Source organism: Phascolarctos cinereus, unplaced genomic scaffold, assembly GCF_003287225.1.
Source record: "Phascolarctos cinereus isolate Bilbo 61053 unplaced genomic scaffold, phaCin_HiC Scaffold_8;HRSCAF=390, whole genome shotgun sequence".
Lineage (NCBI taxonomy): Eukaryota > Metazoa > Chordata > Mammalia > Diprotodontia > Phascolarctidae > Phascolarctos > Phascolarctos cinereus.
This window is the reverse complement of record NW_027556291.1, coordinates 75,737,055-75,759,067: the sequence shown is the minus strand read 5'-3', so window position 1 is coordinate 75,759,067 and position 22,013 is coordinate 75,737,055. Positions and strand designations below refer to the sequence as shown.

The following is a 22,013-nucleotide window of genomic DNA, read 5'->3' as shown; positions in this document are numbered from 1 at the left end:
TGCTCAGGCCAGGACGCCGCTGCCCCTGAGCCGAGCCGCCCCAAGGCCAAGCTGGTCAGGCCCCGGCCCTTCCCCCACCTCCTGGCCCCCCCCTTCCCCTCCCCCTCCCCCCGTAGCCCTTTGTCATCCCCAGCCCACCTTCCGGCAATTGTGACCTGAAGGGGCGGCCCCCAAGACGGCAGTCGCGCTAGGAAACGGGCGTGCTAGGCAACCATTGTGGCCCCGCCCAGTCCCAACCTCCAGCACAGCTGGCCCAACCGCCCAGCAGGCAGCCGGCTCTCGCTCTGCCCCCCCCCCCCCCCCCCCGGCTCGGACCCGGCTCCAGCCCTGGCTCTGGCCTTGGCCACTCCAGCGCTCATCCCAGCGCCGCCCCTCCGATGAATGGGGCTCTCCTGGCGTCCCTGTCTCACCGGAGCTCTTACAGTCTCCGCACGCTCGGCTCGAGGGGCTTCCCAGCGCTCCTCGGCCTCTTCGGGGAGTTCTCGGACCTCGACCACCGGATCTTCGAGGAAGGAGCCACGGGGGAGAGAAGCGTCCTCTCGTCGTCCGGCTGCAGGCCCTAACGAGTCCTCTGGAGCCCGAAGTCAACGCTCCGACGGACGCAGAGACAGAGATCGAGAGAGAGACAGGGAAAGAGAACGTGACCGTAACCGTGACCGTGACCGCAACCGCGAGCGTGAGCGTGAGCGTGAGCGAGACCGAGACCGTGACCGAATCCGAGACGAAGACTGGGAAAGAGGACGTGAGCGAAACAGAGACGGAGAGCGAGACCGTGACCGAGACCGAGGCCGAGGCCGAGACCGAGACCGAGAGTTAGGAGCCGGAGACCTAGGACACTCCGAGGCTGGAGCAAGTCATCGCCAGAGGTAACGATTCCCTGGGTTCCCGGGGCCCGGCTGTGGTGGGGCTGAAGGAGGATGGAGGTGGGGGAGGATGGCCCCTTCGCCCTGCTCGGGGGGGCGGGGGGTGTAGTTGGTGGGACTGCAGGGGTGTGTGTCTGAGGAAGATAAGGAACTCCCCCTTACGGAGGCTTCAGGCTCGGGCTGGACGGCAGGCTGTTGGGTATGTTATGGAGGGAGATTCCCGTTCAAAGACGGGGCGGACTCGATGACACCAAGGTCCCTCCCAGCTCAGACATTCTCTGAGATAATGTACTTAGGTCAGAGAGTGATCTTCCAGTCCCTGGAGGCTACCCAGCGGAGTCCTGGTCCAGGCGCTTTCCTCTCGGGTACTGCTGGGATTGGATAGCCTCCTGGACCCCTTCCTTGGCCCTGGAAGGTTTCACCCCCCCACCCCCACCCCTACCTCACACCCGTCGCCCCAGATCTCCCTCCAAGATACCCCTTTTGCCAGTGGCTAGAGCTTTTCCTCGGGAAGCCAAGATGAATCTGACAGTTCAGGGCAAAACCTACTTTATTTATTTATTTTTTTGGCTGGGGTGAGGGGCAAGAGCTTGGGGGGGGGAGGGCGGGGAGGGGAGGGCGAGAGCAAAGCCAAGACAACTGTCAGTGGCCACAGCCCGGTAGCCTTCAACAAGGAGTTGGGGTGGGGTGAGGGTTGTTAGGCGGCGGGCCAGCAAGCGGCTGCAAGTGGAGAGTAGGTGAGTAGATGGTAAGTAGGGGAGTATAGTGGGAGCAGACGGTGAGTACAGAGCTAGTAGGAGGGGTGTCGAGTAGCCCAGGTGGGAACAGCGGTCCAGGAAAACTAGTGAGCCTTGGCGTGCCTGGCAACTTGGTCTGGGCAAGAGAGGCTTTGGGTCAGCGGGGCTGCTTGTCTGGGCCTCTGCAGGAAGGACTTTTAGGGCATTTCGAGGGCCCTCCCAGAACCCGGAGAGAAGCCAGGTGTTCCCCCAAGTATACATGGGAATGGTGCAAGCAGGAGCCTCGAAGAGATGTTTTGGGCTAGGTTAAAGCCCCCTGATTTGGGGCCTTACTGTTTGGCTAAGGGGACAGGATGTTGGAGACAGCGGAAAAATAGGATTTTTCCAGCCTGCAGCAGTGCCGGTCAGTTCCTGCTCCTCCCCCCGCCATGATTTCTTCCCCCCCATCCCCCCCACTGTGATCTCCTCCATAGTTGGAAAGGCTGGGTTTGAAATCTGAGGACCCTTGGTTCACTGTTCTGAGCTATGCAGGGCATTGTTACACAGTGCTTTGCTGTTACTTATTCTGTGACCTCAGGCACATCCGGGCCAATCTCTGGGCTGCCACCCTTTTCCCCTCTAAGATGAGTGAGGTTGAACTCAAAGGTCCTTTGCCTTCTAAAGTTAATTCCAGCTTTGCTATGTTCTGTTCCCAATGTCCTTCTGGCTCTAATAGTCTGGGTTCTGGAGCCCTCTGCCTGCTCCCCTACATTTTAAGACGTTGTGGAAGAGGTAATAGAGATCAGGAGGGGCTTAATTGCATTAGGGTCTTGACTTTGATCTCTCTGGGAGAGGGTTGAGCCAATTGGAGACCCAGGCCCCAAAAGGTCTTCAAGCTTCTGAGCTCCTGTGAAGACACAGGCCTGTGGGTGAGGCCACAAAATTTGGGAAAGGCATCTGGCCTCCTCCATCTCCATGGGGAAATCCTGTCCTGAAGGAATGTTACCTCATCCCTGGATTAAGGAATGGATCCCTCTTTGGACTTCTCCCAAGGCCTTTCCTTCTAGACAACCTGGCGGCAACACAGACCTCTGAAGTCAGATTGACTCCCAGTCCAGGTTTCAATAGAAATTGGGATTTCTAAACTGCCACTGGGCCCCGCAGAGCAAAGCCACTTCGGTAGGAAGAACACAGACTTTAAAGTCCCAACACTCGGGTTTGGCTCACCTGATCCTACATCCAGGATCTAGTGCTGGAAGGGACCTCAGAGTCCAGATCTCTCATTTTATAGAAAAGGAAATTGAGGCCCAGGAAGGGGAGTGATTTGCCCAGGGTGACAGAGGTAGGTGGGATTAAAACCCAGATCCTCTGATTCCAGAGCCACTAGGATGATGTGGCTTCCATCCTAGGCCTCATTTACTAGTTGTATGACCATGGAGAACATTTTCAACCTATGTGACCTTGGGCAAAGTCTCTTCTCACTGGGCCTCAGTTTCCTCATATGTAAAATGATCAGGTTGGGCTAGATATACTCTAAAGTCCTTTCTGGCTCTAAATCTGTGATCCTATGACCACTCTACACCTCAGCTTCTGCCTCTCTAAAATGAGGATAAATCTGGCCTCAGACCAAACACTTGACACTTACTAGCTGTGTGACCCTGGGCAAGTCACTTAACCCCAATTGCCTAAAAGAAAAACTAAAAAAAAAAAAATAAAATGGGGATAAAATCTCCCTTCTCCACCTCACTGCAATGTAGGGAGGCAGTTTACTCAGTAAACTTTAAATTTTTTCCTGGAGAAATGGGATCTATCACACTTTACAGATGTAGAAATTATGGTTCAGAAGAGGGGAGTGACTTGTCCAGGGTCCCACAGTCAATAACTGACTGAACCCCACTGCATCCCAGGGCTCTAAAGAACCTTGGCCAAGGTGTTATTGGATGACAATTTTTGAGACTCCTGTTCTGATTAGAGACCTGTTAAGTCCAGGGAACTGGGTTGGCTGACCTACTTTTTGAACCACCTTAACTGTTTCGATCAAGGCTTTGAGAAATGCCAGTCCCTCCCTCTCTGGGAACAAGAGTGGCTCTGGATCGAGAGCTTCCTGGTGGTTCCTAATTTCTTGGTGCAGGAATGCTTGGAGTTAGTTGGCGGTAGCTGCCACTCCCCGGGGGGGAGGGGTGGGGAGGAAGGGTGGGGGGGGAGTGGTCTTAAGGAGACTGGGACTCCTTGGACTACTTAAAGGATCCTAGATCTAGAACTGGAGGGCCGTCTAGGCTGATCTCATTTTACAGAGGAAGAAACTGAGGCCCAAAGAAGGGCTAGGATTTCCCCAAAGCCAAACACATGTCCAGAGTTCATCATTCCATTTCTGATCTCTTGTAGTGCCCAGCACACAGTTAGCATTTAATAAATGCTCCATGCCTTTGGGGGTGGGGCTGCTCCTCATGCGTGAAGTATATGAGAGTAACCCAAGCCATTCACCATTTCCACCATCTCCCCATCCCCCTCAGCAGGCCTGTCTGGGGTAGAATGCGCAAATGCTATTTGTCATCCCACACTTTCAGGACTGACACTCCCTGTGAGAATGAAGCCAACCCTCAGCCCTGCCGATAATTAGCAGTGTGACCTTGGCCAAGTCACATCTTCTTTTTGAGTCTTAGTTTTCGCTCTTCTGGAAACTGAAGCTCCAGTTGTCTGGCCACTTGGTGATAATTCTTGGCCACAGTAACCAGAGAAAGAAGAAAAGGTGCAACACAGTCCTCAGTCAATCCACAAACATTTATTAAGCACCTACTATGTGGGCCAGGCACTGTTGGGTGCTGGGGATACACAGACATAAGTGTGATTTCAAAGAGCTGACATTAAAAAGGGGGTGGAGGAAGATCATGGGTACCAATATAAGTGGGAACCTTGTAATTAGTGTATATTTTGTGACTCTACTCCCACCGCCTTGGGAGCGATGGAAGGCCTTCTAGGAGATGGCAGTTGGACTGAGCTTTGAAAGAAGCTAGAGGGGCAGCTAGGTGACGCAGTGGATAGAACTCTGGCCTTGAAGTCAGGAGGACATGAGTTCAAATCCAGTCTCAGACACATGACACTTGCTAGCTGTGTGACCTTGGGCAAGTCACTTAACCCCAATTGCCTCACAAAAAAAAAAGGAGAAAAAGCTAGAAATTCGAAAAGACAGGAGAGAGTGGGGAACACATGGGGGCCAGCCGGTACAAATGCTGTGCAGGGCTGAGGAGGGCAAGCAGACTGCTTTGTCTGGTAATGGAGTGGGAAGAGAAGGGGTGTCATATGTAATAGGCCTGGAAAAGTGGCCTGGAGCCAGATTGGGATGGATTTTAAATGCCAAACACATTTCTTGAGCAGAAGGGGGAACCTAAGGTTTTCTTAAAATGGGTGTATGTGCTCCTAGCAATGTGTGGAGTAGAAGGTGGTTTTGGGGAGCAGGAGAACTACTGATTCCCTCCTGGCTGGACTCCACCCTCTTGTGGGTGGGGCCCCAGGCTCCCAACTCTTCCCTTCAGGTGGAACTCCAGCCCTCCCCCTTCTTCACTTCTGCTGGCTTTAGTTGTGCCTCAGTTTCTTTTCCTCTCAATGCACTTATTCTTTCTCTGCTTTGGGGAACTTTAGTTACTAAACATTAAGCAATAAAATCTCTTTTTTATCTAGTTCTAAGACACACCTCTCCCTTTGTTGGGAATGTGCTCAGCAATTAGGAAAATGTCTCTTCCTCCATCTTTCCCATTCCCTCTCCTCCACCCCACCCCCAGCTCTGTGTCTCTCCTCTTTCTCTAATCTTTCTCTCACTCTCCCTCCTTCTCCCTCCCTCCTTCTCTCTCCCTCCTCTCTCTCTGTTTCTATCTCTGTCTTGTCTCTCTCCCTCCCTTCTTCCCCTCTCCTCCCTCCTCCAGCCCCTTCCTCTTTCTCCCTCCCTTCTCTCCCTCTCTCTTTCCTCTCCTCTTTTCCTCTTCTCTCTCTCTCTCTCTCTCTCTCTCTCTCTCTCTCTCTCTCTCTCTCACACACACACACACACACACACACACACACACACACACACACACACACACACACACTGCTTCCCATTCATCCCTTCCCCTTAGCACCATTTGGTACCTCCCCCAAAAAAGGTATACACGCAAATCTAGATAGTAATAATGACCATGTGGTCTTAGGGAGAACAGTTCTTTTAAAAGAAGTGACAAAACAGAATGCAGACTTTAAATGAAGGAGGACGGGTAGAACATTCATTTCTCCTGGGGTGGGGGTGGGGGTGGAGAAGGGGGGCAGATGGAATTGTGAGATTCCTTTGGGTTCCATCATCCCTTGGGTAACTCCTCACTGGAGCTGGCTGCTCTAGCACCGTCACCCAGTTCAGTGCTACACAGGACAGTAGTCTCTTGTGTCCTCACATCCCCTAGGATGATGGCTGAAGACTCTTGGGGGCAGGGATGGGGAAGGGGGCTCCTGCTTCTCTTGACTGACTGGCTTTGCTCTCCTCTCCCGTCTTTTGATACTGAAACTTTTCTTTACCGCACCTAATCTCCTTTTCTCAACAGGCTTGATCATGCATCCTGGTCAAGAGGATGACCAGTCACTGGCCATTCCTTGAGTGAAAGCACACAGAAGGAAGGAGGGAGCTGGGGGGGGGGAGACAGAAAGAAAGGCAGAGAGACAGAGAGAGAGACAGTGACAGAGAAACAGAGAGGAGGGGGAGAGAGAGAGAGAGAGAGAGAGAGAGAGAGAGAGAGAGAGAGAGAGAGAGAGAGGCAGAAAGAGGCAGAGACAGAAGAGGGAGAGAGAGACAAAGACAAATAGAAACAGGAGGAGGGAGATGGGGAGGGGGGAGAGACAGACATACACAGAAGAAAGCAGAGACATAGAGAGACAGAGAGGGGAGGGGGGAGAGAGAAAAAGAGGAAGAGAGACAGATTCAGAGGAGAGGAGAGACAGAAAGAAATGGAGACAGAGAAACAGGGAAAAACATGGGAGGAGAGAGACAGAAAGAGGCAGAGAGACACAAGAGGGAAAAGACAAGAGTGAGGGAGGGAGATGGGGAGGAGGCAGAGAGAGACAGACAGACGCAGGAGAGCAGAGACAAATGGAGACAGAGATGGGGAGGGGGAGAGAGAAAGAGAGGCAGAGACAGTCAAAGAGGAGGGTAAAGACAGAGACAGGGAGAGAGATAGAGAAGCAGGAGAGAGACAGTGAGACAGATACGGAAAAGACAGAGAGACAGAAAAAGAGAGAGGGAGATGGGAAGGGGTGAACAAGAGATGGAAAGAAAAGTAGAGACACGGAGGAGGGGGGAAGAAAGAGACAGAGACGAGACAGAGAAAGAGAGAGAAACAGAGAAAAACAGGAAGAGAGATAGGGAAATGGGGAGAGAGGGGGAAGAGGGAAAGAGAAAGACAGAGGGGAGAATTGAAAAGGGGGAGATAGGCAGAGACAGGAGAGGAGAGAGACATAGAGAGCAAAGAGACAGAGGAAGAGAGAAAGAGTCAGAGATGGGCACAGAGGAGGGTGAGAAGCTGGGAGAGAGAAGTGAGAGGAGAGGAGAGATAGAAGGGAGGAAGATGAGGAGGAGGGAAAGAGAAGCAGAGAGACAGAAGAGGGGAGAGAGAGATGGAGACAGAGACAGAGAGGAAGGGAGATGGGGAGGGGGCAGAAAGAGACACAGTAGGGGGGAGAGAGAGAGAGGGAGAGGGAGATGAGGGGAGAGAGACAGGGACAGAAAGAAGCAGTAAGACAGAAGGAGAGACAAAAATAGAGACAGACAGAAAGAGAGAATAAGGAGAGACAGAGATAGAAGAGGAGAGAGGGGGGAAGGAGGAAGAAAGGAGAGAAGTAGGAGGGAGGCAGAGAGAGGGAGGGAGATGAGGACATGAGAGAGACACAGAAACAGACAGAGATGGATAGAGAAAAGGGAAGAGAGAAAAACAGAGAAGGGAGAGAGAGACAGACGGAAGGGTAGAGACAAAGGCAGCAAGACCAGGAAGGAGATGAGGAGGGGGAAGACAAAGACAGAAAGAAAGGCAGTGAGACAGAAACAGAAAGAGAGAGAGAGAGACACTCAGACAGACAGATAGGGAGAGAGCAGAAGACAGAGAGAGAGATAGAGAAATGGGGAGAGGGAAGAAAGAGATAAAAAGAAAGGTGCAGAGATAGAGACAGAGGAAGGAAGACAGACAAACAGGAAGGAAGATGGGGAGAGGAAGAGAGAGACAGGCACAGAGGAGGGGAGGGAGGGAGAGAGTTGGAGAGGAGACAGAGAGAGAAATAGACAGAGACAGAGACAGATGGAAAGAGACAGAAGCAGAGAAACAGAAAAAAAGACAGGAACACAGAAAGACAGGTGTAGACAAGGAGAGAGCGACAGAGAAAGGAAGAGAGTAATGAAACAAACTGGGAGGGAGGAGGAGACAGAGACAGAGGAGGGCAGAGATAGAGACAGAAAGAGAGACTGGGAAGGAGATAGGGAGACAGAAAGAGGGGTAATGAGACAGAGACAGAGGAGGGTAGAGAGAGACAGACAGAAAAGGGGAGAAACATACAGAGGAGAGGAAAGACATGAAAAGAGGGAAGGGAAGAGATATTGAGAAAAGAAGAGAGAGTCAGTGAGAGACAGAAAGAAAGAGAGGGAAAGGGAGACAGAGGGAGAGGCAGAGAGAGAGACAGGGAAAGAGGAATAGTGATAGACCAAGACAGAGAAGGGGAAAGAAAGAAAAGGAGAAAGACAGATGAGGAGGTAGGAGAGAGACAAAGGCAGTGAGATGGGAAGCAGAGATAGAAGGTAAGACAGAGAAAGAGAGACAGAGACAAAGAAAGAAGGAGGCTCAGAGATAAGGAGTGGGAGAGAAAGAAAGACGTCAGAGAGACAAAAGAGGGGAAAGAGACACACAGAGAGATGGAGAAAGATGGACAAAGGCATAGATAGAGAGAAAGATGGGAGTGGGAGGTGGAGAGAGGGAAGAGACAGAGAGACACATAGAGAGAGAGAGAGACAAAGGTAGAGAGAAAGAGGGAGACAGAGACAGACAAACACATGCAGAGACACAGAGAATGAGAGAGAAGGGGCAAGAGAGTAAGAAACAGGCAGAGACACTGAGGAATGGAGGGAGCTAGGGCAGATACAGAAAGAGAGGCAGAGGAAGGGAGAGACAGAAAAAGGCCACCCGATTGCCCAACTAGGGCTGCATAGAGAGAGCAGGGGGTCCTCTGTGGTGCTTTGTTTTCACAGTGATGGGGCCAGAGGGCACTAAGAATAACCATTCTTTGATAGAGCTCAGAGCTGGGAGAGGGCTCAGTCTGTGACTTCTCTGGAAGGAGGAGCCCCAGGGGAGGAGATTTGCTCTGCCCAGGCCGGTCAGCACCGAGTCTTAGAGAGGTGCCCGCAGTGCTGAGCACTGAAGTCACTTGCCCAGGGCCCCTGTCCAGGAGGGGTCAGAGGCAGGATGGGACCTCAGGTTTCCCAACTTCATGATGCCCCTCGTGGAGTTTTAAGACAGCGTCTAAATATTCTATACCCAAGTTACCAATAATCTCGTAATTGCTCAATCGGCTGACTGTCCCCCCTGTAGTCATGTAGCAATAGATCTGTATTTGGCCCTGTTGATCCCTTTCCTTTCCTCCTGGATACTTTCTCCCATCTGGATTTTTGTGGCATTTCTCTCTCCTGGTTCCCTCCTTCTCAGTCTCCTTTGTTGGACTCCATTTTTATCACACCCCCTAACTGTGTCTGGTCTCCAAGGCTCTTGTCCATTTACTCTCTCTATACATTCTGTTTTCCTCTTTCCTTGCCTCCTTGCTTCTCTCCTCTCTCTCTGACTCCCTCTTTCTTTTCTGTCTGTTTTCCCCCTTCCTCTCTCTTTACCTCCATCTCTCTGTTTCCTCTCTATTTCTCTCTCCCTCTGTCTCCCCTCTGTGTCTCAGACTTAGTCTCTGTCTATCCCCTCTCACATCTCTCTCCCCCTCCATCCTCTCCCTTCTTTCTCTGCCTTCCACCTTCCCTCTCCTCCTCTTTCTGTCTCCCTCCTTCCTCTCTCCCTTCCTTTCTCCTCTTCTCTTCTTTCTCTCTCTGTCTCTGTCTCTCTGTCTGTGTCTCTCTCTCCCCGCCTCTGTCTTTCTCCTTTTTTCTGCCTCTGTTTCCCTAATTCTCTCTCTCTCTGAGTTTCTCTCTCTGTCTCTGTGTTGTCCCATTTCTCTCTCCCCCTTCTGCCCTTTCCCATTCTATATCTACCTCCCCCTCTCTTTCTTTGTCTCTCTCTCCCTCTCCCTCTTTGTCTGTCTCTTTGTCTCTCTCTCTCTCTCTCTCTCCCCTTCCCTTCCTTTTCTCTGTCTCTCATCTTTCTCATCTCTTTCCCGCCTTTCACTTTCTATCTTCCTTTTTCTCATTCTCTCTTTCCTTCTCTTCCTATCTCTCCCCCTTCATCTTGTGCCTCTCTCCCTCTTTCTCTCCCTCTCTCTTTTCCTCCCTCTCTCTTCTCCCCCTCTCTCTTCTCCCTCATCCATCTCTCTTCCCCCTCATCCATCTCTCTTCCTCTGTCTCTCCCTTCTATCTCTCCCTCCCTTCTTATTTTTCATCCTTCTGCCTCCCTATCTCCACCCTCTGTCTTTTTCTTTCTCTCCTGAATCTCTCCTTTCCTCTCTCCCTTTCTCCTCTCCATCCCTCCTTCTGTCTCTATCTCTCCCTCTCTCTTGAATCTTATCCTCCCTCCTTCCCTATCTCTGACTCTCCCTCCCCTCTCTTCCCCTCCCTTTCTACTCTTTCTTCTTTCTCTCTCCCTTCCTCCCCCTCTATCTTTTTATTTCTCTCTCTTTCCCTCTCTTTTATCTCTCCTCTCATCTTTCTCTTTCTTCTTTTCTCCCTCCCTATTTTTCTCCCTTCTCTCCTTGTCCCCCTCTCTTTCATTTCTCCCCCTCCCTCTCTGTCTCTCTTTCCCCCTCACCTCTCTCTTTCCTCTCTCTCTTTCCTCTTATCTTTCCCTCTCTCCCACTCTCCCTCCTCCCTTCTTCTCCCTATCTCTCTCTGTCTCTCTCCTTCCTCTCTCCCTTTCTACTCTCTCTTCTCTCTCCCTCCCTATCTGTGTCAAACTGCCTTCCACTTTCTTCTTTTCCCCCTCCCTCTTTCTCTACCTCTTTTTTCTCCCTCCATCTCTTTTCTTTTCTTTCTCTCTTTCTCCCCTCCTCCACTCTTTCCTTCCCTCTTCTTCCTTTTTCCTCCTTTTTCTTCCTTCTCCTTTCCTCTTTTCTCCTCTTCTCTTTCTTTCCCTCTCTCTCTCTTTCCATCTCCCACTCATCTCTCTCCCTTTTATCTTTTCCTTCTTCTCCCTCCTCCCCTTATCTCTTTCTCCCTCTTTCTTTCCTCTCTCTCTCCCCCTTCTCTCTCCCTCTCTCCCACTGTCCCTTCTCTGTCCCTCTCCATCTCTCTTCTCTATCTCTATCTCTCCCTCTCCCTCCCCTTTCTCTCACCTCATCAGCTCCCAAGGCCTTAATGATCATCTCTCTGCCATGGCTCTAGATCCTGGCTCAGACTCTCTTGACCATCAGTTCCGCAACCCAGTTTCCTGCTGCATATTTCAAACTGGCCTTCACTGAGATCCTGAAACAGGACTCTGTTTCTCCCCTCACTGTGCCTTGCCCTGGCTTCTGCCATGCCTGGAATGCCTTCCCTCCTCTTTTCCTCCTCAGAGCCCTTTTCTTCCTTTACAATGCAGCTGAAGCAATATCTTCTGCTGGAACCCTTTCCTGATCCCATCATCTGCCTGGGCCCTCCTTCCCAAAGTATATTTTACTTAACTATTTTGTATTCATTCATAATGATTTCCTTTAGATTCATGCTGCAAGATAAACTATTAAAGCTCAAAACTGCACTAAGACTTTTGGGACACACAGTACATATCCCCCATTCAAATGTAAGCTTGTAAATAGGGATTGTTTTATTCTCTCTAAGTATATTCTCAGTGCCAGGAACATAGTAGGTGCTTGATAAATGCTTATTGATTGAATGAATCCAGAAGACAGAAGGTAGCTGTAGCTATAAATGAAAGACGTCTCCCAGGTTGTCTGGGGAGAGACAAAAAAAGCAGTTGATGTTGGCCTCATTGGTTTTGTCATGTATCCAAAGAACCCAGCCAGAAAGATCCTTTTATGCTCAGTTGGCTGTCTCATGTTACAGTGTCCATACCAAGTATTGACCAAGAAATCATCGTGAAAAGAAGTGAACCTTATGTATCAACAGCAGTTGCCAATGATGAAGAGGTGGAGAAATGCTTCAGGGAACTCAGTGAAGCCCTCCTAGTAAAGTCAACATATGCTTAGAGCAGTGGTGGGGAACCTGCAAGGCTATGTGTGGTCCTCTGGGTCCTCAAGTGCAGCTTGTCAGTCAAAGACTGAATCCAAACTTCACAGAACAAATCCCCTTAATAAAAGGACTTATTCTGTAAAACTTGGATTCAGTCAAAAGGCCGCACCCGAGGACCTAGAAGGCCACACGTGGCCTTGAGACCACAGGTTCCCCACCCTTGACTTAGATACATGGTGATTTTGGTGCAAAGATGGGCATAAGGGAAAGATTCCCCCCCCCCCAAAAAAAAAGAAAGGGGAAAAATAGGGATCAGGAATAAGAAAGATATAGATTACATAACAGCCTCATACCCATGCATCGTGAATACATATTTCGAAGGTAGGAAACAAGCATTTAGTACATGCCAACTATGTGCCAGGCCCTTACAATTATTATTTTCATTTGATCCTCACAACAACCCTGGGAAATAAGTGCTGTTATGATCCCCATTTTACAGATGAGCAAATTGAGGCAGACTGAGGTTAGGTGATTTGTCCAGGGTCACACAGCTAGTAAGTGTCTGAGCCACATTTGAACTCAAGTCTTCCTGACTCCAGGCCTAGTGCTCTGTGCACTGTGGTGCCCCTTAGTTGCCTTTGTTTTGAGAAAAGAATTGGAAAACGTAAACATAGACATGGCCAACACAGAATAGCATCACAGAAAATAAAATTGACTTATTCATGTTAGAGCCATTCCTGAGTCAGCAGGCTATGTAAAATTGGACCAAGAACTTGTTAGCACAAAGCTTGAAATTAATACAGAGTTAGAAGGATAAAAATGAAAATTATGATGGACAATTGAAACAACTCCAACCTGACCTAGTTAAACTATTTAAATTGATTATTATCCTCATAAAATGGGACTAATAATAGCACACACCTCCAGGATTGTTGTGTGGGTAAAATTATATATACATGTAGGTGTGTGCATATACATGTCTGTATATGTACCACATAACATGTACAACCTATGTGCATACACATATATGCTTGTTTATGTATGCATGTATATAAATGTGTATGTATCCATATGTTTATATACATGTATATATATATAAATGTATTGTGTATATGTATACATGCATAAACATCTTAGTGTCATTTTAAATTTTAATGGCTTAAAATTTCACTAAGCCTTTTGGGATCTATATATCTATATCTATATATCTATATCTATCTATATCTATATATATACACACATACACACACACATTTAAGTACAGTGCTTTGAAAACTGCATGGGTGGGGAACCTGTGGCCTTAAGGCCACATGTGGGCTTCTAGGTCCTTAGGTGAGGCCTTTTGACTGAGTCTAAGTTTTACAGAACAAATCCTTTTATCAAGGGGATTTGTTCTGTGAAGTCTGGATTCAGTCAAAGGGCTGCACTTGAGGACCTAGAGGGCCACCATGGAGCCTTGAAGCCACAGGTGGGCTAGACCCAGTGTGAGGACACTGCAGAATAAATGCTCGAGGGATCTGAGGCAGGGGAAGATAGCAAAGGTGGGAAAAGAACCTTGGGACCTGCTGGCACGAAGGAAAGACAATTGAGAGAACGTCTATGTCTCGCAACCTATACATCTGCTTTTCCATTTATAGAAACAGACAGGCTTTCCCAAGCGATCACTTTAGAGGAGACCACGTCTTTACAATTGTCTGAACAATGTTGTAGAGAATAAAAGATCCCGCAATGGTTCTTAGAACTTTGGTGATCATCAGAAGCAGCTGATTTGCCCCCTAGGAACATGTTCTGTGCATTTGTCAAAATTATATGCAGCTCCTTTTTCAGTAACCCTCTGGTTACATGTGGTTACAATTGCTTATAATAGACAAGAAGGGACTTTTTACTGATGTTAGAATCATTCCTGAATCATTGCTTTGAATATAATCAGATTAATGGGAAGGAAGGAAATGAGCATTTATTAAGTGCCTACTGTGTGCCAAGAGCTATGTCAAATGTCTTACCAATAGGATCTCATTTGATCCTCATCATAATTCTGGGAGGTAGGTGCTAGTATTATCCCCATTTTACAGATGAAGTATAGCAGGTGAGGTATAAGACAGGGAGATACTTGACACTAGCTGTGTGACCCTGGGCAAGTCACTTAACCTCAGCCTAAAAATAATAATAAAAAAAAGACAGGGAGATAGACACTCACCAGAGGTGTTTGCCATTAGCCTTCAGCACTGAGTCTGAGTTGAAAAGGGAGCCCCTACAGATTGTAAGGCCCTCCTCATACTCCTGTTTGCAGATGACATTGTGCTGATTACCTCAAGCCCCAGAAGGCTCCAGAGCCTCCTGGATGAGGTCCATTACCGTGGTCAAGTTTGTCCTAATTGTCTACACAGTAGCAACCAAGGGAATAAGGAGTACCTGCTGCCCAGATTGGCTCATGGATGACCTCTAGGATGCAGCTATCAGGATATCTAACTCAGACCTCGCAAATGGGCCATGATTGGGCCCAGAATTGAATAAATAGGCAGAGGAAAATGGATTGGATTGCCTTTGGGAAATTGCCAAGTTCTTTTAGCAATCCCCCAAATAAAGAGCCATCTTTTTAGTACCACTATTCTTAAGATAGTATTTGGTTGTGAGTAATGGAACAAGACAGTCTTCAAAGAAGCAAAAGTAAATTTCACTGAGAGGGCAAAGAGGCACTTGGGAGCGTGGGCAGGCTATAACACATTTCCAACAAGGAACCACAAAGAGAACCAGAGGAAAGGATGTCACCAAAGAAGCCAGGCTGGTAGCCAGGGTGAAATTGAGGAAGATGCTCAGTATGGATGCCCTGGGGAGAACTGGGAGGACATGGATAGGATGGGCATACAGGGATTCACTGTACCACTGGTGGGAAGAAGACCCTCATTGAAAAGACTCTGATCCATCTGCCTCCCCCTGAGTCAAGAGAAGGAGTTAGGGTGTAACTGACTTCTGAGGCCTTTTCCAGCTTGAATGTTCTGAGGTCCCTTCCAGCTTTGGTATTCTATGATTCTGGTAGCTTCAGCAAGTCCTTTACTTCTGTGTCCCATCCTCCCCTCCTCCCTTTTTGGAAGAGAGATTTTAAAATCAGGAGCAGAGAACCCAATCCTTTATCCATGAATTCCCAAAGGAGATATACCCTGGCAGGGTAGGTTGAATACTGAGCTTGGAGTTAGGTAGACTTGTCACTTGCCGCTGTGTGACTCAGGGACCTCCTGATTTAGTCAAGGATTTCATTGTTGCTGAAATCCCAAGTGCTTCTGTTCTGGATGGTGGCTAGTTGAGGGAGAAAGGAATTAAGCCCCAGAATCTTCCCAGGACATTAGTACCTTGAGACTGCAAGTGCAGTATGAATGAATGAATGAATGAATGAATGCTATCATCTTGCTACCATTTTGTGAGGTTTAATAATAAAACTAGCCGACATTTCTCTGGTGCTTTAAGGTATGCCACGCACTTTCCAGATGTTATCTCATTTGAACCTCATGACATTGTTACCTCATTGTTGCTTCATGACAACCTTGGAAGGCAGATTTTACAAATGACAAAGCTGAGGCAGGCAGCAATCAAGTGACTTGGTCTTTCTGACTCTAGGTCTAGCACTCTTATCCATTGTGCCACCATATCTCCCTATGCCTCAGTTTCCTCATCTGAAAAATAGGTTTAATGATGCTTGCCCTAACAACCTCATAGGGTTGTTGTAAGGAAAATGCTTTGCAAACCTTAAAGCTCTAGAGAAATGAGAGCCTTTTTAGTTGTTGTTGTTGTTATAGATGAAGGTAGAGAGGGAAAAGGCCCTGGAAAGCAGCTTTGATTTACCGATTCATTGTTAGAGTTGGAAGGAATTGAGCCCTCTCAACAACCACAAGGGTTTAGGGCTAGAAAAGGGCATTGAGGCCAACCCCTTCATCATATGAGGGAGGAAGCAGGCCTAAGGAAGTAAAGTGACTTGTCCAAAGTCACACACTTCATTCCCACCCCCACTCCCTTCTCATTTTAGTGATGGAGAGAGAGAGAGAGCCAACAATTTGTTCCGAGTGAGCCAGCCCTCTTTATGGGGCGTCAGTGATGATGGCCTAGGCCTTGCTCTGCCTGGGTCACCGAGATCAGAGGAGAACTAATTTTGTATTTCCCCACCTCCTGTCCCCCCATCTTTAGGGTTCCAGGCTTGAGAGGAGCTGAATGATGTGTAGCCAGGGGCAGGAGCTTAAGTCTCCCAGCCTGTCTGGACAGGCTTCTAACAAAGTAGGCAGGCAGGAAGCAAGGCCTTCTCCCATTGTTGTGTGGGCCTTTAGGGTTGGGAGAGAATGAAGGGGATGGGTGGGAGTCAGGGTCTTGGGGTCTCAGATCTTCTGAAGGAATTGGGGGGTAGAATCTTTTTCTGTTCTGTTGGGGGCCATGTGTGAGGGAGCTGTATAATATGAATGCTATCATCTTCCTAACTCTCATGGCCCAGTGGCCCATACAGGACTCTGGTCTTCACAGTTGGGTTTGCTCCTCACTCCCACCCCAGCCAGAGTTCTTATCCCCTCATTTCTCTGCTCAGACAGATGGAAAGCATTAGATTATCTGAATTTCCAGCGGCCCTAGCCCCCCAATCCTTCAAGGGAACAGGGCTTGTGTCCCTCACTGACCTTGCTCTTTCCCAGCATGCTCAGCTTGCAGCCTCACAAGGGAATGGCTTTCCTAGAACAATGCGGTTCATTGCTACCAATATCTATCAAGTGCTTTCCAGGGCACTGTGCTGGGCACTGTGCTAGGCACTGGGGATGCAGAGATGAAGATTACTCAGGCCCTGCACTCAGACAGCTTAACTCTAGGAAAGGGATACAGTACAGTGTGGAAGTGGGGGTGGGGGAGTGAAGGGAGGAAGAACCTGTAACGTTTTCTGATTCAGGCATTTAGCAACTGTCTACTGTGAGCTACGTTCTCTGGATGCACATACAAAAGTGAGACAGTATCTGCCCTCAAGGAACTTACATTCTATTTAGGGGACGGGGGAATAAGCGTGTTCACAGGTAAATACATATAGAAGATACACACAGTGTTCCAAAAGTTGTTAGCTTTAATAGCTTAAAAAAATTCAGAGTTTTGGCTTAACCTATATAGAGATATCAGGTGTGCTCTCTCACTCTGTCTCTACTGTCCAGCCTCTTCCATCTACCTGTCTCTGTCTCTACTGTCCATTCTCTTTCATCTACCCCTCTCTGTCTCTCCTGTTCGGCTTCTTTCATCTACCCCTCTCTCTGTCTCTCTCTGTCTCTCCTGTCCAGCCTCTTTCATCTACCCCTCTCTCTGTCTCTCTCTCTCTGTCTCTCCTGTCCAGCCTCTTTCATCTACCCCTCTCTCTGTCTCTCTCTCTCTGTCTCTCCTGTCCAGCCTCTTTCATCTACCCCTCTCTCTGTCTCTTTCTCTCTGTCTCTCCTGACCAGCCTCTTTCATCTACCCCTCTCTCTGTCTCTCTCTCTGTCTCTTTCTCTGTCTCTCCTGTCCAGCCTCTTTCATCTACCCCTCTCTGTGTCTGTCTGTTTCTGTCTCTCTCTCTCTGTCTGTCTCTCTCTCCTGTCCAGCCTCTTTCATCTACCCCCTCTCTGTCTGTCTGTTTCTGTCTCTCTCTCTCTGTCTCTCCTGTTCAGCTTCTTTCATCTACCCTTGTCTCTGTCTCTCTCTCTCTGTCTCTCCTGTCCAGCCTCTTTCATCTCCCCCTCTCTCTCTCTCTTTCTCTTTCTCTGTCTCTCCGTTCAGCCTCTTTCATCTCCCCCTCTCTCTGTCTCTTTCTCTCTCTCTGTCTCTCTGTTCAGCCTCTTTCATCTCCCCCTCTCTCTGTCTCTTTCTCTCTCTCTGTCTCTCTGTTCAGCCTCTTTCATCTACCCCTCTCTCTGTCTGTCTGTCCCTTGTCTGTCCTCTGTCTCTGTTGTCTAGCCTATCTAGCATCTTTCATCTATCTCTCTGTTTCTCTAAAGGAAGTAGCCAGTGATTGGGGAGTGATACTGACAAGTTGGAGTAATCAGGGTAGGCTTCCTGAAGGAGGTGGTATGTGAGCTGAGCTGTGAAGGGAGCTCAGGGTTCTAAGAGGTAGAGGTGAGGAGGGAAAGGATTCCAGGTGTGGGGCACAACCTGGGCTAAGCCTGGAGGCTGGAAATGGAATGTCTTCTATAGGGAACAGCAAGTATGAAGGACATTTTGTCTGGAGCTGTGATACCAGCCTGGAAACAGGCCAGAGCTCAATTGTGAAGGGCTTATATAGTGCCAAAGAGGAGTTTAAATGAATGTGTAAGTCCCAAGGACACAGGAGCCACTGATGTTTTCTGAGCAGGGGAGTGCCGTGATTGGCCCTGTACTCTGGGAAGGCCACTTAGCCTGTTGGAGGATGGATTAAGTGGTTTCTCTACCCCCTCCAGCTGCCTTCAAAGGCAGCTGAGTTGGTCCACCCTGGTCTCTGCACACCGGCCTCCTGCTTCTTGTAACCCCACTATCACAAAATGTCAGAGCTAAAAGGACCTTTGGAGACCATCTGGTCCAACCACCTCCTTTTAGAAAGGACAGAACTGAGGTCCAGAGAGAAAAAGTGACCTCAAGGTCCCATGGCTGCAGGTTGCCCAGTTTCAACAGCTTCTAGGTCCCATGGCCAGCTCAGATCCCCAGAAGATAGTGGAGGGGCTTTCTGAGCCTTCTAGGAAGCAGAAATTACTCCCTTACTTCCCTACCCTGCCCATATCCCTATCCCATGTCCCCACCTCCATAACCCAACCCCCATACCCCACTCTCCATATCTCTACCCCCACTTCTGTACTCCCTATATTGTCACCCCATTTTCCTAACTTCCTTTTTCCTACCCCTATATCCCCACCCCACTTTCTTACCCCCATATCACCACTCCCATTTCTCTACTTCCATATTCTCACCCCATATCCCCACCCCCACTTCCCTTCCCCTGTACCCCCCACCCTCATTTGCCTACCCTCATATCACCACCCATGTTTTCCTTCCCCCATATCCTCACCCCTACTTCCCTCCCCCATATCTCTACCCCCAAATCATCACCCCCACTTCCCAACCCCCCATTTCCCTACCTCCATATCACCACCCCCATATTCCCACCACCCCATTTCTCTTATACACACTTCCTTTGCCCATAAGAACCTATGTAGAGGGAAGCATCAGGCTGAGAGGGAAACTGTGGGAGCTGGAGGGCAGACCTGCCCCATCCTGCCCCATCCTGGCCTGTTCACCAGCCCCAGTTGGCGGGGAGGGAGCTGGCAGACCAGTTCAGTGAGGTCTCAGGGAGTGGGTGGTAAGCAAGGCTGTTCAGCCAGAGCCCAGGCATGCTGGCTGCCCTGCCAGAAGCTCAGGGATCCAGCTGGACCTGTAGCACCTCGAAGGTTCCAGCAGGAACAACAGCTACATCCCCTCCCCTTTGGCCTGGCAAGAGGCAGGGGCCCTGAGGGCTCAGGGAGTGTAATGAAGCCATGGTTGGGCCTCAGTGGGAGTGACTGACAGAGGGAGGAGATAGAGGAGAGCTCAGAAGCTGTAGAGTCTGATCTTCTTGTTCTAGAGAGGGGTAAACTGAGAACTAGACTGGAGAAGTGTTATATCTAAGATCAGACATTTGTCAGTGGCAGGGCAAGGACATAACTTTGGAGCTCCATGGGACCTCAAAGGTCATCTAGGCCTGCTCCCTCATTTTACAAAGGGGGAAACAGACCTAGAGAGGGGGAGTGACCCAAAGGCACATAATGTCAGAGGCAAGATGTATACCCAGCCTCAGAAAGCAACTTCTCTTCCTGCCCTGGTTCTGGCCACTTCCTGCCCTGATTCTGGTCACTTCCTGTTCTGATTCTAGCCACTTCCTGCCCTGATTCTGGGTACTTCCTACCCTTCAGCCCCTTTCCACAAAGGGCTCATCTGTCTTCCTGGAGCTCTCTACTTACCTAGAGATTGTTGGCCTCAGTCGGAGCTGAGGCTTCTTGGCATTCTGCTGGGCCTCTGCCTACTTAGAATGAGCCACCCCTTTGCAAGGAGGTGCTAAAGAAAAGTCATGCCTGGTTCCTCTTCTTTGAGTCATGTGGAAATCTCTTGAGGATTCCAATTCAGTCAGTATCATTTGAGAACCTACTATGTGGTTCTAACTACTAACCTACATAGTCAGGCCTGGTGTTGTGAGAATAGAGCTAGCCTCTGAGGCAAAGGACCCAAGGCTTGCTAGCTTTGTGACTCTGGTTAAGTCCCTTCCCCTCCCTGGTCCTCAGTTTACAGAGGAAGCTCTGTAAAGTAAGAGGGTGGGACTCAGTGGTCTCCAAGGCCCCTTCCATCTGTAGGTCTAGGATCCTGTGGTGACCCTGGCAAATCACTCCAGCTTCCGCAGTTCCATCTTCCTCCTCTGTAAAATAAGGGGGCTGAACTCTCTAACAGCCAAGGCCCTTTCTGTCCTAACCTTGGGACTTAGCTCCTGCCCTCAGGGAGCTTATAGCCTGAGCTATATTGCAGGTGAGTGATGAGTTCACACGGTGTGTGCTATGGGTCAAGTAATGTGGGCCACTGGTGCCGTAGGAGGGCAGAAGAAAGGGTATTGTGGGTTAGGGAAAGCACTGGGGACTTGGAGAGGCAGGCCGTGTGGACAACAATGACTTCATGTGTTGGAGCCTCCATTTCCCCATCTATAAGTTAGGAAGAATAACATGTATCCTGTGGTTTACATGTATATTTTCAATATTATGTACATGGTGTCGTCCCCCAGCTCCCTCAGAATGTCAGCTCCTTAAGGGGAGGGATTACTTCAGTTTTTTTCTCTGTCTTGCCAACACCTAGCACATAGTCCTGACACATAGTAGGTGTACATCAGTGTTTGTTGAATGACTACCTGATGATCAACCTCTCAGGGTTGTTGTGAGGGAAAGAACTTTTATTGGTCTCATTTAGACATTCTTCTCACTGTTGGAAGAGGCTCGCAAGGGCTTGTTTGGGGACTGGGAGGGACTTGAGGGAGGGAGAGGCCCAGGTAGGCTGGAGTGTTCAGGAGGGGTTTTGTGGGGGAGGTGGCCCATGAGCTGCCTTGGAGGGGCTCCCTTTGGGGCCAACGCCCTCCTGCCTTTATGGTTTGGGGAGAGACAAGGTGGGACCCAAGGCTGTCATTTTTGTTTGTCTGGGTTTCATTCATATTTCTATTTGTACTCTCTCCTGGGCGGCAGCTCTGGGCATTAGCAAGAGCATGTTTTCATTCATTTGAAAGAAGTCAATGAAAAGCCTCTCTCAGTACTTTTAACAAATGGAAACCTTCTCCTTGCCTTCTCATGAGCACGGATCCCAGCCCTGGGGAGCTTGTCGAACTGAGGAAGTGAAACCTGGGGAGATTTTTTGGGGGTGGGGAAGGGAGGAAAAGAAGGGCAGTGACCTCAGACCCTGGGCAATCCTTCCTGGGCCAGCCTGGCCCCCTTGGCCTCCGCTGGCCCCAGGAATTTGGAGCTGCCCTAATTCAAGCCTTGTGCCCAGCTGGGCCTCCTTCCCCTTCCATGGGGATGGATGGGTCAAGATGCCCACTGGTTTTATGGTATGGAAAGGCATTGAACTGAATGAGACCTGGGAAATGAGGTACTGGTCCTTGCTCTGCTACTAACTCACTGTGCCCTCAAGCCAGTCACAGATGGCATCTGCTAGCCAGAAGGCTATGTGGTGTAGGTTAGGGCACTGGTCTTAGAGTCAGGAAGGCCTGGGTTCAAATTTCACCTCTGACTCTTATTATGTGTGTGAACTTGGGCAAGTGCCTTCTATTCTGTGGGTCTCAGCTTCCGCATCTGTCCAGTGGAGGGGTTGGACTGTCCAAGTCCCTTCCAGTTCTAGAGCCAGGCTCCTCTGTATGACCCTAGACAAGTCACTTATCTTCCCAGGACCTCGGTTTCCTCCTTTGTAAAATGAGGGGATTTGGACTAGAATGGAGTTCAGGGTGGGCCAAGAGAATCCCTACAGGTGTCCATTTGGAAAGGAAAAGGGCCAGGTCTGGAATGCTGGGAAAGGCTTTGGTTACTGCATCAACATGCAGGTCAGCGGGTGGAATGAGCCCCTTCAGGGCCTGTTATAGGTGCGTCTATCACTTCCCCTGCTCACTGGGCC

At 49.4% G+C, this 22,013-nt stretch overlaps 1 protein-coding gene across 3 annotated transcripts in view; it reads left to right on the top strand.

The window, feature by feature from the left end:
* Positions 1-301: 301 nt before the first annotated feature.
* Positions 302-22,013, top strand: part of ARHGEF9 (Cdc42 guanine nucleotide exchange factor 9) — a 286,032-nt gene continuing 264,320 nt past the window's right edge. For all 3 annotated transcript variants that reach the window (XM_078148017.1, XM_020979676.2, XM_020979675.2), the window contains exon 1: positions 302-866. The gene's annotated coding sequence lies outside the window, so the exon portion shown is untranslated. The remainder of the gene's footprint in view (positions 867-22,013) is intronic.